At 39.5% G+C, this 13,771-nt stretch overlaps 1 protein-coding gene across 4 annotated transcripts in view; it reads left to right on the plus strand.

The window, feature by feature from the left end:
• AKAP6 (A-kinase anchoring protein 6) overlaps positions 1 to 13,771 on the plus strand; it is a 607,701-nt gene that overhangs the window by 344,022 nt on the left and 249,908 nt on the right. The window lies entirely within an intron of this gene.

Genomic DNA, 13,771 nt, shown 5'->3' on the forward strand with positions numbered 1-13,771 from the left:
CCTCAACAAAATACTAGCAAACAGAATCCAAGAGCACATTAAAAGGATCATACACCATGATCAAGTGGGGTTTATTCCAGGAATGCAAGGATTCTTCAATATACGCAAATCAATCAATGTGATACACCATATTAACAAGTTGAAGGAGAAAAACCATATGATCATCTCAATAGATGCAGAGAAAGCTTTTGACAAAATTCAACACCCATTTATGATAAAAACCCTGCAGAAAGTAGGCATAGAGGGAACTTTCCTCAACATAATAAAGGCCATATATGACAAACCCACAGCCAGCATCGTCCTCAATGGTGAAAAACTGAAACCATTTCCACTAAGATCAGGAACAAGACAAGGTTGCCCACTCTCACCACTCTTATTCAACCTAGTTTTGGAAGTTTTAGCCACAGCAATCAGAGAAGAAAAGGAAATAAAAGGAATCCAAATTGGAAAAGAAGAAGTAAAGCTGTCACTGTTTGCAGATGACATGATACTATACATAGAGAATCCTAAAGATGCTACCAGAAAACTACTAGAGCTAATCAATGAATTTAGTAAAGTTGCAGGATACAAAATTAATGCACAGAAATCTCTGGCATTCCTATATACTAATGATGAAAAATCTGAAAGTGAAATCAAGGAAACACTCCCATTTACCATTGCAACAAAGAGAATAAAATATCTAGGAATAAACCTACCTAAGGAGACAAAAGACCTGTATGCAGAAAATTATAAGACACTGATGAAAGAAATTAAAGATGATACAAATAGATGGAGAGATGTACCATGTTCTTGGATTGGAAGAATCAACATTGTGAAAATGACTCTACTACCCAAAGCAATCTACAGATTCAATGCAATCCCTATCAAACTACCACTGGCATTTTTCACAGAACTAGAACAAAAAATTTCACAATTTGTATGGAAACACAAAAGACCCCGAATAGCCAAAGCAATCTTGAGAACGAAAAATGGAGCTGGAGGAATCAGGCTCCCTGACTTCAGGCTATACTACAAAGCTACAGTCATCAAGACAGTATGGTACTGGCACAAAAACAGAAAGATAGATCAATGGAACAGGATAGAAAGCCCAGAGATAAACCCATGGACATATGGTCACCTTATCTTTGATAAAGGAGGCAGGAATGTACAGTGGAGAAAGGACAGTCTCTTCAATAAGTGGTGCTGGGAAAACTGGATAGGGACATGTAAAAGTATGAGATTAGATCACTCCCTAACACCATACACAAAAATAAGCTCAAAATGGATTAAAGACCTAAATGTAAGGCCAGACACTATCAAACTCTTAGAGGAAAACATAGGCAGAACACTCTATGACATAAATCACAGCAAGATCCTTTTTGACCCACCTCCTAGAGAAATGGAAATAAAGACAAAAATAAACACATGGGACCTAATGAAACTTCAAAGCTTTTGCACAGCAAAGGAAACCATAAACAAGACCAAAAGACAACCCTCAGAATGGGAGAAAATATTTGCAAATGAAGCAACTGACAAAGGATTAATCTCCAAAATTTATAAGCAGCTCATGCAGCTCAATAGCAAAAAAACAAACAACCCAATCCAAAAATGGGCAGAAGACCTAAATAGACATTTCTCCAAAGAAGATATACAGACTGCCAACAAACACATGAAAGGATGCTCAACATCTTTACTCATTAGAGAAATGCAAATCAAAACTACAATGAGATATCATCTCACACCAGTCAGAATGGCCATCATCAAAAAATCTAGAAACAATAAATGCTGGAGAGGGTGTGGAGAAAAGGGAACACTCTTGCACTGTTGGTGGGAATGTGAATTGGTACAGCCACTATGGAGAACGCTATGGAGGTTCCTTAAAAAACTACAAATAGAACTACCATATGACCCAGCAATCCCACTACTAGGCATATACCCTGAGAAAACCATAATTCAAAAAGAGACATGTACCAAAATGTTCATAGCAGCCCTATTTACAATAGCCCGGAGATGGAAACAACCTAAGTGTCCATCATCGGATGAATGGATAAAGAAGATGTGGCACATATATACAATGGAATATTACTCAGCCATAAAAAGAAATGAAATTGAGCTATTTGTAATGAGGTGGATAGACCTAGAGTCTGTCATACAGAGTGAAGTAAGTCAGAAAGAGAAAGACAAATACTGTATGCTAACACATATATATGGAATTTAAGAAAAAAAATGTCATGAAGAACATAGGGGTAAGACAGGAATAAAGACACAGACCTACTAGAGAATGGACTTGAGGATATGGGGAGGGGGAAGGGTAAGCTGTGACAAAGTGAAAGAGCGGCATGGACATATATACACTACCAAACGTAAGGTAGATAGCTAGTGGGAAGCAGCCGCATAGCACAGGGAGATCAGCTCGATGCTTTGTGACCGCCTGGAGGGGTGGGATAGGGAGGGTGGGAGGGAGACGCAAAAGGGAGGGGATATGGAAACATATGTATATGTATAACTGATTAAATTTGTTATAAAGCAAAAAATTAAAAAAAAAAGGAAAAAAAAATTATTCACTGGAATATGTCACTTCAACATGGAATTTCTTTCTGTTGCATGGAATTCTGGGTGAATCTCCCTTAGAAGACTGCACTGGTAAGTGAGTGTGAGGCTATGGCATTAGTGAGCCTGGAGGTATGCAGCTATTCATGCTGCATTCCCAGCACTGTAATGTGAGAAGAACCAGACATCCTAGAGGAATTTGGGGCCTGGCTAGTGTTTGCTAGATGCCAAGAGACCATGGACAATGGTGAACGGCAAACAAGTGAGTAACCCAGTAAGAATTAGATATGGATTAAGGTCAGCTAAATGGAGCAGATTGGAAACATTCATCTTGGCAGATTTGCCGTTGTGATGTCTTAAAATTAACTGCCGGCACTGCTGTTTGTGCTCTGTTCTGACAATATGGGGGCAGATCATTCCAAGAGCGTGGATTCTGTGTCCGGCTCACTCATGATGTCAGATCATGTCCGAGGCTCTTGATCTCATTCTATAAAGATGATTGGCGTGAGATTTGCATGGTGAATAAGCAACTTTACCCAGGAAAGGTGCTGCCTGTATGCTGAGGCCCAGGTGCTTTCCATCTTTCAGGTAGATGAGGTTCTGTGTATTATCCCCTATGTTATCTTGAGCAAGTGACTTGATCTCTCTTGCCCCAGTTTCCTCCCTTGCAAAATAGGGTTAAAAGTGTATCTTCCACATAGAGTTTTATTTTTTTTTGTTTGTTTGTTTTTGGACCATTAAATGTGTTAAAATGTGTAAAGAGCTCATAATAGTACCTGGCATGTAGTAAGCGTTCAATAAATGTTAGCTCTTGTGGTTGTTATTATTATTACTATTATGGGAGGGGAGGGGTGAGGCCTCCGCAGCTCTTTGTATGTAGATGGCTCTGGCCTTTTGGGATCAAATGCTACCACCCTATTTTCTCCTCCTACCTTCAGGCATCTTGGTCATTATGAAGCTTCAACCTCCTACTCACCCCCAACCCACAATGGTTAAGGCCGCCTGTCCTCCTTCCTGGGACCTGTGATAGTCGCCCTAGACTCCTGCACCCCTCTTCCCTGTGAGACTCTGGGCCTTCTGCCTTGACAGATGATTCTTATGTTGTGTTAGAGGTAATTCTTCTCTAACTGGCCCAATAATTTTAGTTAATGCACTTCTCTGACGTCTTAGAAAGTTTATGTAGGGGAATTTATGCTATGAATGTGTGTTCAGATAAACACAAACAACCTTCTAGTTTATAATATTGTCACACAACAACTTATAAATAATATGTACTTATTTGTGTATAATTTGTATTTATACATATTTATAATACATATTTATAATTATGTACTTATAAATAGTAGTTCCCACAGCACTCTAACCAGAGGAATCTCATTACAACGTATTATGGGAAGAAAAAGGAAGGGACTACAATAAGTTTACAATTGCCCCTGAGACCCCTGACTGCTAAAGATGGAAAAATTAAGCAAGTGTGTTGAAAAGGTAGCACTAGGTTGCGATCATTTGCTGGGAGAGGAGCCCTGAAGCTGGGTTCTGAAGGATAGATATGGTGAGAGGATAGAAGACATTGGGAAGGTATATGGAAGTCACCAAAGATCAGTTCCCTGTGTAACTAAGAGACAACAGGTAAATCATCTGAACATCTCTGGCTTTGAAGGAGGCTCTATATGCAAGAACCACAGATGGTAACAGTAAGAAAGGCATGAGAAATTGTCCAACTTAATTCCCTCAGTTTACAACTAGAACATGCCTCTCTCAGGAGTGCTTCCTATTAGCACATCCTATTTTCTGGTTATACCAGATTTTGCGAGCTTGTCACAAAGGGGCAGCAAGTACTTTTTTTTTTTTTTTTTTCAAGATCAACATGAATATGTTCCTAGTGCCCCTCAGCTGTTGGCTTTTTATCTTTGTTGCCCTGATGGACTTTGAAGCAGATTTCCCTTCTCTGAATTTGGTGTATGTTTCACAGTTTAATTTAGGGACACAGCCGGTGTCGAGAACCACTGAGACAGACACAGGATGAGGGACTGAGGTGAATAAAATTGAGTGCTTTGCACTGTGGGGCCTCAATCTGTAGAAGACCCAGTGGATATGCCCCTACACACTGTTCCTAGGTTCTCTCCATGCCCATGGTCTCCAGTACCACCTGTATGTTGCTTTCTCCAACCTAGATCTTGCTCCACACCTCAGAAGCCAAACTCATGCTATCTAATACCATGTTTATTATACACCTGCAAATTACTTCTTCCTTCTGAATATCTTATTGCTTCTTTCAGAGAATAGTACCTCCAATGAAAATTGAAAGCTGGCAGTCATCTCAGATTGTAACAGATTTCTCAAATTTTTTAATGCATCACATTCAACTGGTCCTGTCCATTTTAACTTCTGTCTCTCTCTGCAGTCTTGCATGTTCCCTCCATGTCCACTGCTGCTACTCAGTCTAGCCCTCATCGACTTTTTCATGGAGTAGTGTAGCAGCCTCTTTACTGGCTTTTCTGATCTCAGCCTGACACCTGGCAATCCACTCTCCACACTGCAGTCAGAGCAAGTCTTCTTAGATGCTAATCAGATTCTCCTTCTCTTCTGCTTCAGACCTTCAGTGACCACCCCCCTCGTTCTTAGGATAAAGTCCTAACTCTGGAGCGAGGTGTATGTGCCTGGCTCTTGGCCAGACTCTCCAACCTCATTTCTCAGTTTCCCTATTTGCCTCCAGAGTGTTAGCCATCGGCTACTTAGATTTCTCAGAATGAACTGTTCTCTACTGGATTTTATCTGCCAAGAATGTTCTCTGTTCCTTTCAGTGCCCTCTATTCTTTTTCAGCTGGTCCAATGCCACCCAATCTAGATACTATACCCAATTAGGTAAACCAACAGTACTCAGGAATTTTACATTATTCTTTAAAACTCTAATTCTGTCCTTTTTTTTGAACTCTAGAAATTTTGTTCAAAAGATGTCCATGGGGCTTCCCTGGTGGCGCAGTGGTTGAGAGTCCACCTGCCGATGCAGGGGACACGGGTTTGTGCCCCGGTCTGGGAAGATCCCACATGCCGCGGAGTGGCTAGGCCCATGAGCCATGGCCGCTGAGCCTGCGCGTCCGGAGCCTGTGCTCCGCAATGGGAGAGGCCACAGCAGTGAGAGGCCCGCATACCGCAAAAAAAAAAAAAAAAAAAAAAAAAAGATGTCCACGAAAACTTTAAAGTGAACAATTAGAGTTCTATACTTAAGGACACAGCACCTGAGTTCTTCTGCCTTAGCTACCAACTGGCTGCCTGTTACCAATCAAGTAGTTAACCTTTCTGAGCCTCGGTTTCCTCACCTGTAAGATGGGGGCATTGAACTAGATGGGATGTAAGGGCCTTTTGAAAATCAGGTCTGTGCTTCTAATCTGCATGGGAATGCTTCTCCTTTTAAAGCAGATGTATTTAGTAAATGCTGTTTTCTATCTTCTTGGCTCCAATGATAGTGCAGTGGCTGAGCTGTTACCCTTTACTGACTCACGGCCCTGAACTTCTCTGGTAGAAAGTTGGTTATTTTCTTGCTCATTCAATGTGATAAACTCTCCGCATTGAATTCCATTTTTTTCCTAAAAGTATAACTTTGTTATTACTGAAGAACTGTATGTCCCCTAGAAAAAAATTTAGAATATTTAGATAAATAAGACTCAACAATCACAAGTAATGTTTTTAATACTTTCAGTATCTACAAACACTCCCATCTTGCTACATGCATTCTTGTTCCAGTTATTAGATTTACAAGGAGGTTTTACTAATCAGGAAAGTATTTATATCTAAACACAAGATTATAACAACATTTCAGCTCTGTACTTCAGTGTCAAGGAGACAGCCCTTTTCATTAAAACTGTATGGACATGTGAGGAAATGTTATTTGTTAAAAAGTGATTGATTAGCTCCAACAATCAATTGTTGGGGGAGATTTTGAGCTATAGAAAAAAGAGAGAAGGAAGAGGAGAGGAGAGGAAGGGAGGGGAGTGAAAGAAAGAGAGGAGTGAAGAACAAGGGAGTGAAGGGACTAGGGGGAGACGAAAGAGAAGGAAAAGGCAAAACAGAACAGTAGTCAAGAAAGAAAGGAGAAAAGGAAGACGGAAAAGAGCGCAGAGTAGGGAGAATTACCTAGAACACAGGCGGCTGTGATGGGAACGTGGAAGTCGTGTGGCACAGGCTGGGCTTCTCACAGAGGCTTGGGAAGTAAGAATGGACAACAGTGCATGTTTCTGTCCTTTGTTTTTCTCTGTGAACCTCAGGGTGAGTCTGCTTAGAAAGACGGTGTGGTGTAGCAGTTCAGAGCTTGAGCCCTGGAACAAAACTACTTAATAGCTATTTAATGGCTTTATGACCTTGAATAAATTGTATAACTCTTCTATGCTTCAGCCTCTTCCTCTGTACAGTAGAGAAATTTGTGAAGATTAAAGGACTACATAAATTATCAGAAGAATAGTTGGTAGATAGTCAGCACCCAAATGTTTAGTACTGTTATTTACAATACTGGATATAAAATACCTATAAGTAAACTATTAAATGATCATCATCCTAAATTCTAAAGTGTGAGCATCTTAGGTCCTTGTTTGGGATTTAGAGGGAGATGAAGATGATCTGATATGCTCATCCAGTGCCTCTGGAGCATTGGGGGTGCTTGAAACAAGGTCTTACACAGAGCCAGTGAGCAAAGCTATGTGGGAGAATCCCCAGCTTCACTGCTGACAGCCGTTGAGTATTTGAGCTTGTCTGTGCTTCAGTTTTCTCCTCTGTAAAATGGAGAGTGTGGGAATCTTACAGCATAGAGTAGTTGTAAGTATTAAATAAGTGCCTGACATATCATTGGTACTCAGTTAATATTATTATTAGTTCCAGTTTATTCCCAATTCTTTTATTCATTCCTATTTTTATTAGACTTTGATGATATGCATTCCAAACTTGTTTTTCCCTTAAAATTGTCGATTATTTCTTCTTAGAAATCAATAGGGAGCAACTGAAGTCAAAGCCTCTGGATTTGTTGGAGGAAATCCTTTCCCATTATGAGAGTCAGGGATCTTTCTGGGCTCTTCTTTTCCCAGTTGAAACCACTATCATTAGTGTTTGAAGAAATTGGGGATTCAGCTCAATTTATCCCTTCCACATGATACTGAGTTCAGAATAGAACTTCCTGCCTGGTCAGTTTTAGATAATACCATTCGATGCCCTTTTTATTCTCTCTTTCCAACTGACAGCCTGTATTCTGGGATAATTTTATCAGAAATATTTTAAAATTCTAAAGACATTCCATTCAACCTTTAGAAGAGAAGCTAAATATTTCATAAGACATTTCAGTATTTGAGTTTTCTTGTGGCAACAGAGTTAAAACTGCCTTAAACCATTTCATTTTCTCTTCAGTCTTTCTTCTAAGAGTACACGCCATACCCTCCCTTCTGTCAATTACTTGTACTGCGTTGCATTTTATAGGTAAGGATGTGGGTAAATGTGTGAGTTGGTTGAGTCCAAAGTACCACTTTTAACTCGCTTTGATTTTATCTTGAGCCTCTGTCTTGGTGGCACATTAAGTACACTGATGTGTGGTTAGGAAAGGTAAATTACATTTGAGTGCTATTGTGTAAAAAGCTTAATTAGTCGTTTCATATAGGAATTAGGTGTATAAGAATTAAGCAAAAATGGAAGATTAAATATATATGTTGGTAGATGTACATAAAATCTCAATGCATAAGTTTGCTTCTAAGGGGAGTTCTAATTTTACCAGCTGTCAGAGCCTAAATTAAGCTTCCTTGTGGGTAGGGTAAGAGGATTGCAATTACTCATTGGTAACCATTACTAATGTAAAGGCTGGCTCCAAAGCATGTGTCCTGTTTCGAAAAATTAAGCCAGATTATTCTTAAACTTGTAGCTGTTTAATAGAGAAATGTGATCCCCTTCGGACTTGCTGGTGGAATAAGGAGGTAGGGAAATCTTTGCTAACCTGCAGGTTCAGATGCTGCCCCTGCCACACCGCCTCATGTGATGATCTGAGACAGAAGTCATGACTCCCTCCTCTGCACCCCCAGAGTGGTTGGTGCCACCTCTCATATTGTGGCTGTGAGAAGACTTTTCTCTCCATTTTCCCTGGACACCTAGCAGAGTGCTGTATGCTTAGTGAGTAACCAAAAGTTTTGAGTGAATGACATAAAAGATCAAATTGGAACCTGTTAATTAGGAATGGTTTTTAAAAATCATTTATCAAGCCGGTCTTTAAAATATAATTTCTCTTGAAATCCTCACATAAACCCCAAATGGATATCCCTGTCCCTGTCTTATAGATGAAGAAACTGAAGTTCAGAGACATCAAGTAGCTCATTTAGTTTATACTGTTAGTAAGAGGTGGATGGAGCCTGGAATCAAATTCAGTTTCATCTGGTTGTAGCAGCTATTCTCTTATCATTATCCACACTGGTTGATGATAAGCATGTTTTTTTCTCTTTTACTATACCCTCTCCTGCTGCCACAGTTATTCCTCATTTAAATGTTTTTCAAGTTCTAATTTCTGCCAGGGACTTAGACAAATTGTTAGATCAGCTGGCCCAACTAGATCATTTGAGTCTCATAAAGACCCTGTGAGGTGGGTACTACTGTCACCCCATTTTACAGATGAGAAGACTGAGGCCCTGAGAAGTAAGGAGACATGCCCAGTGCCATGTGCCCAATACCTGGCACATAGTGAATGTTGTATGAGGATTACTTATTGTTTCATCTAGCATTGTTCAGATGAGGTCATTCACTGAATCCTTTAATCTTGGAATACTAAGAAAGGGGTAAATACTTTTTTTGAATGGTTTAAAAAGTTCAACAGCAGAGGCTGCCCTTTTTTATTTTCAAAAATACAGTGAAAATAGTTCACTTCTTGATGATATTCAGCAGGTCCCTCTCTGAAGGCAGCTGACTTGATCTGGACTAGGTCAGATTTCACATTTGATTTCTCTGTCCACTGAGAAATGTACATCCTTCTGGGGCTGAACACACACATGTTCACACACACAGCCAAACAACAAATACTGAGAGGACATTAGCAGTTGAGCCCATTGGCTAAACTATCTCCTGAGAACCAGGGGCCATCTCCTCTGTGATTAAACTGAGTCAAACTCATCTGTAATTAAGGCACTGTTAGAATGGGCTTGCTTAAGCATGTAACTGCCTTAAAGTTTTGGTTTAAATTTTCTATAAATTAGAAATGAAATTTACAGAGATTTTTGCTTGCTTTAAAAAAAAAGTTTTTGTTGTGTCTAACCTCATCACCCATCCCCTTTCAGAAAAATTAACAGAAAATAGTGAATGTGAAGGGGGAAGGACTTAGAACATAGAGAGTTTTATCTCAGCGGTAAGAATGTGGGAGTGGCAAGAAATGTTTCTTCGCCCTCATCTGGGTCAGATAATGTGTCTCTAGGAGAGCTGTTTCTAGAGGACACCGTGGTACCATGAGAGGAATAGACTTTGGAATGAGATATGGGTTCAGATCCCAACGCTGCCAGTGAGCTAGTCACCTTCTTTGACCCTCAGTTTTCTCATCTGTAAAATGACCATAATCAGCACCACTTCACAGAATTGTGTTGACAAGTGTCTACTTCCTGTTGTATACTTCCCCTTTTAGAGGAATAGTTTTCTATTTCAATTTGTTCTAAAAATCATGTAATTCTATAAAAAATTACCCCTGGGCTTTTAACTCCATAAGGCAGGGACCATGTCTTGTTTCCTACTATGTCACTGTTTCCTGGTCCCATGTCTGATACAAGGAAGGCCCTCCTTTTTGTCCCAGCTGCACATGACAGCTTTGCAAAGGGCAACAGTAATCACCCACACAGTTTCTAGTTAATCAGACTAGGTTTGTCATAGAAGAGAAATAGTTAGGAAAATAAAAGAAATAATGAGTATTCTTCTTTAAATTGAAGCATAGTTGATTTACAACATTGTGTTAGTTTCAGGTGTACAACAAAGTGATTCAGATACATATATATATATTTTTTCAGATTATTTTCCATTATAGGATATTACAGGATATTGAATATAGTTCCCTGTGCTATACAGTAAATCCTTATTGTTTATTTTATATATGGTAGTGTGCATCTGTTAATCCTGTACTCCTAAGTTATCCCTGCCCCCCAATTTATGCCTCCCCCCCTTTCCCCTTTGGTAACTATAAGTTTGTTTCCTTTGTCTGTGAATCTGTTTCTGTTTTGTACATAGATTCATTTGTGCTATTTTTTAGATTCCATATATAAGTGATATAATATTTGTCCTTGTCTGGTTTACTTCACTTACTATGATTATCTCTAGGTCTACCCATGTTGCTGCAAATGGCAATATTTCATTCTTTTTCATGGCTGAGTAGTATTCCATTGTGTGTGTGTGTGTGTGTGTGTGTGTGTGTGTGTGTGTGTGTGTGTGTGTGTGTGTACCACTTCCTTATCCATTCATCTGTTGTTGGACGCTTAGGTTGCTTCCATGTCTTTGTAAATAGTGCTGCTATGAACATTGGGGTGCATACATCTTTTCGAATTAGAGTTCTCTCTTTTTTTTTCTTTTTTGGATATATGCCCAGGAGTGGAATTGCTGGATCATATTGGTATTTTTTAGCTCTTTTTTTAGTTTTTAAAGGAACCTCCCTACTGTTTTCCATAATGGCTGTGCCAGTTTACATTCCCACTGATAGTGCAGGAGGGTTCAATAATGGGTACTTAACCTGTTATGAGAGTGTAGCTGTTTGCAAGACTAACTTTATATTTTCCTTGCAAATATAATCTTCAAATGTATGTTAACCAGCTGAGGGCTCTAGCAAATTATTTTTCACAAACCTGAAAGTGTACCTTTACATACGCTTGCACTGTGCTTCTTAGTCTTTAAAGAGACTGATGCTTTAGAAAGTTTAAGAGTAAGATTCTTTAAAAGCACCTCATTAAGGAACTTTCAAAATGCAAATGATTTGATTCCTCCAGCAAATGATTTAGAAGTGGGAAGTGTGCTGTCAACTGATGGTAGTAACAGGCTAACGGCTGTTCCATTTTCTCCCAAGTTGGATGACCAAGGTTTCTTCCAGGGGTTGAATCCTGGCTTGGCTCCAATCATCAGGCTCTCAGAACATGTATCAAATATGAGTATGGCAAGGGGCCCACCGAGGAGGAAACAATTAAGGGGGTAGCCCAAGAGGACTGGGACCTGTGGACTGGTCACCCTCAGTGTGCCCCTGGAGAGCTCGGCAGGGAGTCAGAGAAAGGTAATGGAAGAGGTGCAAAAAGCGACGAGAAGGACACCAGTGGTAGAAAGTGACAGGAGAGAGACTGAACAGATGAGATACGGGAGTCTGAATGACGAAGGCTAAAATGTGGCCTTTCAAAGGTTTGTAATTCAGCCTGTAGCAGTGAGTCGAACGTGTGTAAAATGTGCTTTTTATGTAGTACAGCATTGAATTGTGCCGTGAAGAAAATGTGATTTTTATAGTTGTCTTTGACTCTTCAGGTAAGTACGTGTGAACTCAAAATATTAGAGAAACAAACAGACAGGTCAAATACTAAAAACAGAAACAAATTTGGGTATAGACAGAATTCTGATACGGACAGAGTACATTTCACAGGAAAATCCGGGAGCGTGTCCCAACTCTTTATTGCTTATAAAACTTTTTCTAATGATTAAAATTACCTGAATTCAGTAGACCAGTGCTTAGACATGCTTTATGTTCAGCTGAAATTTTTACTTCAGTGATATTTATCATTTTATTCCCAGTTATGTCCAACAGTGTGCTTTACACAGAGTAAGTGCTTAATAAATATTTGTTAAAAGAATGAATGAGTGACCAGTATATCTCTTGTACTAGGTAGGATTTGATTTATATTACAAAATAAGTAAAATTTTGTATTTTTTTCTCATTTTCCTATGTTGTTCCTTATGTCAGCCTCATTTTCCTTCATTCACACCACAAAGCCTCTAGCAGAGCTTCTGAAAATGAGCATCAAATATTCATTGTCTGCATCCAAATGTGAATTCTGCACATTGCATGGTTCGGTATATAGAGTGGAGACTACTTGGTTTCTCTAGGAATAGCTGTCTCATGATATGGGGATAGTAGTCAGTACACTGTCCACTACACAGAACACTGGTGACAGTACACACAGAAGGGGGCTGGGAGAGGTGGAGAAATAGCAGGTGACAAAGGTATCAAGAATCAGATGGACTACCGTTTCACTTGCTTTCATGATTTCTGTTTATATTTTTGTGGCTACACATGTAAGCAGGAGGGGAGGTGGAAAGCTAAGATTCCCCCTGATAGGGAGGAGTGTTTAGCTTTTTATTACAAGTTGACTCACAAGTTGAGCATTAAAATATTAACCAAAATTAATCAAAAGGTAAATCTGAAAAATGGGTTAAGTTCAATAGGGAAATAGCTCTCAAGCCATCTCAATGAGTTCAAATGTAGAAGCCTGTCCTTTCTCCTTTCGACCTCCAGGTGGTGCTGTTTACCCAGCCATGGCAAGCAGGTGCCCAGCCCCGTTTCCTTCCCCTAAGGTTCACAGCTGGGCTTTCATTTTTTCAAAATATTTTCAGTTTCCACAGATGTGTTCTCTTAAATGGTCAATAAATTTTTATAACCACTATTTGAAAACTTGCAAGATTTTTGTGAATTGTGCTTCTTAGCCAAGAATATTTTTTTTTATGTCCAGGACACACCCAGAGTTAGGCGTTTACATTTGTTCATTGGTCCTCTACCTTTCCTTGCTTCTTAGAACCCAGATTCAGTCACAGACATTTGGGCTGTTAGTAGAACTCATCACTCATCCAAGTCCCTTTAAACACTTTTGTAATTTAAAAATAGATTTCTAGTTCAGTTAAGGCACCTCAACTCCATGGGCTTCTGAGTAAAGAACACCATCTTTATAGGAGTACTTTTATCCCCCAAAGCCAATGAGTGTTCCTAGCAGACCTGACCTGATTTTTTGGTGAGGGGGCGCTTGCCAGACACCCAGAAATGTTTTGATGATTTGAGGTCACCTTTCCAATGACACCCTGCAGTCCAATCCAAGTTCCTCAAAAAAAGTGTTCCTAGGAAAGAACTAAGAGGGAGTCATGGACAGTTTCTTTCCATTTTAATAGATTTCAGTGGCAAGAATGGTGGGAATTTTGTTGTACAACGTGGACATAGGATGGGAGTGCAATGGTATCAATTTTACCATCGACAAGGTTTGGAATTTTTAAGATTGGCTTTAAAAAAATA

Source organism: Mesoplodon mirus (assembly GCF_964341445.2).
Source record: "Mesoplodon mirus genome assembly, chromosome: 4".
Classification (NCBI taxonomy): domain Eukaryota; kingdom Metazoa; phylum Chordata; class Mammalia; order Artiodactyla; family Ziphiidae; genus Mesoplodon; species Mesoplodon mirus.